The following is a 5,195-nucleotide window of genomic DNA, read 5'->3' as shown; positions in this document are numbered from 1 at the left end:
CCACCAGCTACATCTTCGCACGCAAGGAAGTGTGTCTGAAAAAAACGATTCGCCCCCCGACTGCTGGGACCCACCAGCTACACATTCACACGCAAGGAAGTGCGTCCGGGCAAAAAAAAATGATTCGCCCTCCTGACTGCTGGGACCCAGCAGCTACACCTTCGCACGCAAGGAAGTGCGTCCGGGCAAAAAAAACAAAATGATTCGCCCCCTGACTGCTGGGACCCACCAGCTACATCTTCGCAGGCAAGGAAGTGCCTGACAGTCGGGACCCACCTGGTCGAAGCGTATGTAGCGTTGTCATTCTGGTCGCGAACGTGTACGTACATACTGGTCGATGTAGAGGCGCGCACGTGTCGTAGTAGAGGCACGCACGTGTCGTAGTAGAGGCGCGCACGTAGCATGTACACGTACGTCCAGCGGCCAGGGTGCAAGAAAGAAAATACGGCCACGTATGTGTACATACGGGCAGGGTCTCAAACGCCTACTCGCGCATACGTATGGCCAGGGCTCGTGAACATGGTTGGGTCGGAACGGAGAAACAGCGTCGTCGTCGTGTTCATGGGGAGGCAACGGAATGCGTCGTGTTCATGGGGAGGCAACGGAATGCGTCGTGTTCATGGGGAGGCAACGGAATGCGTCGTGTTCATCGGGAGGCAACGGAATGCGTCGTGTTCATCGGGAGGCAACGGAACGCGTGGGAGCCAACCGGCTAGGTCAGAACGGAATGCGTGGTCGTGTTCATCGGGAGGCAACGGAACGCGTGGGAGCCAACCGGCTAGGTCAGAACGGAATGCGTGGTCGTGTTCATCGGGAGGGCTTGGACGGAACACACGATGGAAGCGACGCCTAGCGTACCGCAGAACGGAGGAAACAGACCTCCTACGTTCGAAACGGGGTCTTGTTGATCGGGAGGGGTGTGGCATACCGCAAAAGAGAGGAAACGGACCTCCTACGGTCGAAACGGGGGTCCTGTTGATCGGGAGGGGTGTGGCGTACCGCAAAACGGACGAAACGGACCTCCTACGGTCGAAACGGGGGTCCTGTTGATCGGGAGGTGTGTGGTGTACCGCAAAACGGACGAAACAGACCTCCTACGGTCGAAACGGGTGTCCTGTTGATTGGGAGGGGTGTGGCGTACGGCAAAACGGACGAAACGGACCTCCTACGGTCGAAACGGGGGTCCTGTTCATCAGGAGGGGTGTGGCGTACCGCAAAACGGGACTCCACGGGATACTGTTCATCTCCACCGTCGACCTCCTCTAGCCTCCACGGGCTACCGTCGACCTCCTCCAGCCTCCACGGGCTCCTGTTCATCCAGCCTCCACTGCGCGCTACTCCACCGGCTACTGTTCAACCACCCCTCCACGGGCACCCCTCCACCGTCTACTGTTCATCCAGCCCTCCACACCACGGGGTCCTATTCAACCACCCCTCCACAGGCACCCCTCCATCGTCCACTGTTCATCCAGCCCTCCACCACACCACGGGGTCCTGTTCATCCAGAGGCAACGCCACCGCTCACTATTCATCCAACCCCCCCCCCCCCGCCCCCGCAACGCTCACTGTTCGTCCAATCGATCGGCTTCAGTTAGCAGCAGTAGCGAAGGAATCGCTCGATCGGGTTCAGTTAACAGCCATCGATCGATCGCTCGGGTTCAGTAACGCGTAGCCTGCAGTGCAATCGCTCGGGTTCAGTTAGAGCCCAACGCCTCTCTTGGGTTCAGTTAGAGCCAACACCTCGCACGCACGCGCGTACGTGTACAAGAGAAACGCGCATCGCTCGGCCCCCGGCCTCCCACCATAACCAGGAACTCCCCGAACTTTTCCTCCCCCTCGCTTCTACCACGTTTTTTTCCGTCATGGACGGCTCAAAGAATGTCATGCAGCTGCGTCTCCGGCCCGCCCAGGACGAAAAGCCCATTTTCTGTCATGACTTTTTTTCATAGAAGTAGGAGCCCACCACATCTATGATGATACCGGGTTTTGTCACAATTATCGTCATAGAAGTGTCATATGTATGACATAAAAAAAATTGTTCGGTCCAAAATGTCACGGATGTGACTTTTTTTGTAGTGTATGAAGGAAATTATTTTGTGGGTGAAAATGCAATTGATGTTCCCCGATGGGTATGCAGCAAATCTAAAGAGGGGAGCGAGTCTTCAAAAATTGAAAATATTTGGTCTAAAAAGTCATGATTGGCACATATGCATTGAGCGGATAATGCCGGTGATGTTGCGTGGCTTCATCCTTGAGGATGAATGGCTAGTACTGGCAGAGCTGAGCTATTTCTTCCGTGTTCTTTGTGTGAAACAACTATCGCCTGGCCTCCTAGAAGAAATGGAACAGTTGGCGTCGGAGTTTATCTGCAAGTTAGAGAAGATCTTTCCGCCAAGCTTCTTTAATCCAATGCAACACTTGATTTTGCATCTCCCGACCGAGGCACGATTGGGGGGCGTGCAAAATCGTTGGTGCTACTCAACTGAGAGGATGCAGAAGACGCTTCAAGCAAAATGTAAAAATAAACGTAGAATAGAAGCATCGATGGCGGAGGCATTCATCACTGAGGAGGCGGCAAACTTCGTGACCGCACACTACGAAGCCAAAAATCGTCATTTGCATAATCCGAAGCCTCGGTACAATGCTGACGAACCTCAAAAGGGTCAATCCAACCTCAGCCTATTCAAAGGGAATCTCGCACCAGCCAGTGGTTGGAAACCAGTAAGGTTGCATGTTGAAGAATGGCGGACCATTTTGCTGTATCTCTTCAACAACCTAACAAAAGTGCGGCCGTACATCGAGTAAGATCTCGGTACATTGTTTCACGACTTCTAATTCCTTTGAACTTCTCTTATTCCTGGATTTTTGATCCAGTCGATACGTCGCCATATTCTCGTATGGAGCGGTGATCCAAAAGGATTCCGTCGAAGAGTATGAGCTTCTGGCAAAACAAGGAGCCAAATTTCCCGGTTTCATCTCTTGGTTCAAAAAAACGGTAATTTCCATTAGACCCTTTTTTTCTTTGGCTAATTTGCGACTAATGCAACAATCCTTTCATATTAAACTTGTAGGCTAATTCAGAGATTATGGATGCCGAATTGAGACAAGTAGCTAATGGTTTTGACTATAAGGTCCGTTCATTTGACAAATACGACATCAACGGGTATCGCTTTCGTACCTATGGCAAAGAGCTATCTATGGCCGACCGAAAGTCTACAAATTGTTGTGTCTCTGCTATCGGCGAAGGAGGTGTCGAGTATTATGGAAGAGTTGAAGCAATTTATGAACTTTAATTCTATGGTGAAAACCCACCAAACGTCGTAGTCTTCAGATGTTATTGGTTCCAGCCGAGGGAGACTAGAAGGACTAATGAACATATAGGGCTAGTCGAAATCAAACAAAACACCCATTTGGATGTTCCCGATGTCTATATTACGGCTCAACAGGCAACCCAAGTTTTCTATCTACCGTGGGCCTATAAAAGTGATCGAAATCTCAGTGGTTGGGACGTCGTTTATGAAGTGCCGCCACGTGTTAGACCAGCTCCCCCCAATGAAAAGGATTATGAACCTCACATTAACCAAGACACATATGACGAAGGAGAATTCTTCCAAGAAACACGTCTTTCCAAAAAACGTTTCAAGAACCGCTCTACTCCACCCCAGAACATTGAAGTAGACAACGATAGTGAATCCGACATCACCCCTGAGCTGGAACAAGAAGAGCTGGAAGAAGAAGAAGTTACTGCTGCAGATGACCTGTCAATGCTTGAATGATTATGTAAAGGTGGCCTTCCACATGATGATGCATTTATTAATGATGATGATGAGCACGTCATTACCGATAGTGATGATGATGATGCTTTTATTAATGATGATGACGAGCACGTCATTACCGATAATGATTATTAGGTATTCAAATTTTTATGTTGTACTTGATTTATATAGTTATTTGTATGATTGTATGATTTATATAGTTGGTATTTATAATTTTCTTACTTTGTATGATTGTTTCTTATACATAGTGCCATGGTCTTGATTTCCGTCCCAGTCGGCCCTCGCCCACTTTATGATTCGGATGTGGTAAATTCTCTTTCATAACTATTTGTTGCATTTCGCATTTATGCAAATTATGGCCATCAAGTTGACATAGAGATATTTTAATCTAGGAGGTATGTGAACAGGAATTTGAAACGGACCCTCTTGTCGAGAAGTTAAATTTAGTTGAAAAAGAAAATGAGTATTTGAAAGAAAAAATTAAAAGAATTGAAGAAGAGAAGATGACATTGGAGTTGTATGTTGCCGATGCCATCGATGATCACAAGATGAAGATGAATGCAATGCGCTTAAAGATGGATGCAATGCGCCTGAAGCTTAAGAAGATTAGAAAATATGCCATTGATAATGAGGCTTGGTATCATTATGCTGTTGGATCAATTGTTACCTTAGTTGCGATCTTCATCACATTTGTTGTGATGAGGGTAAGTTTTCTCTAGTGTTTTTCTTTACAAATGGATACTTAGCTTATTTTCCTCCTAAATGGCATAATTACCTAAGTTAGATAAAAAAGCTATACTTAGCTTATTCAGTTCATTTATGACATACTTAGCATACTTAGGTAAAAATGGCATGATAATCTTTGTTAGCTCCAAAATGATAAAGACTTAGCTTGTTTTCCTCGAAAATGACATAATAACCTTACTAAGCTCCAAAATGACCTATTTACCTACCTTAGCTCTAAAATGACCTACACTTAGCATTTTTACCTAGCTTAGCAATAAAATGACATTTTTACCTACCTTAGTTAGAAGAAGAAGAAGATAAAGAAGAGGAGAGGAGAAAAAGAAAGAGAAGAAAAAAATCTTCTTCTTCTAACTAGTCTTCTTCTTCTTCTTCTTCTTCTTCTTCTTCTTCTTCTTCTAACTTTCATCTTTCCCAATTTGCAGATTTGCTTTACATGAGGAAGCTTGGATTCATGGAGTGTACTATTCTTGTGGTGCTTCCTTGTTGTTTATGAAAACTTGTTTGGATATGTATGTCTATATGGATATGTTGTTGGAAACTTGTTTCTGGTTATGTATATATGGATATGTTGGACTTTGTTGAACTATGTTGTTCGATTGGATGAAATATGTTGTCGGACATGCTGTTGGATATGTTGGATATGTATGCATGTATATCTGTGTTTGAAACCAT

This window comes from Triticum aestivum, chromosome 4D (genome assembly GCF_018294505.1).
Source record: "Triticum aestivum cultivar Chinese Spring chromosome 4D, IWGSC CS RefSeq v2.1, whole genome shotgun sequence".
Classification (NCBI taxonomy): Eukaryota; Viridiplantae; Streptophyta; class Magnoliopsida; order Poales; family Poaceae; genus Triticum; species Triticum aestivum.
The sequence above is the reverse complement of the archived record's forward strand: the minus strand, read 5'-3'. Positions refer to the sequence as shown.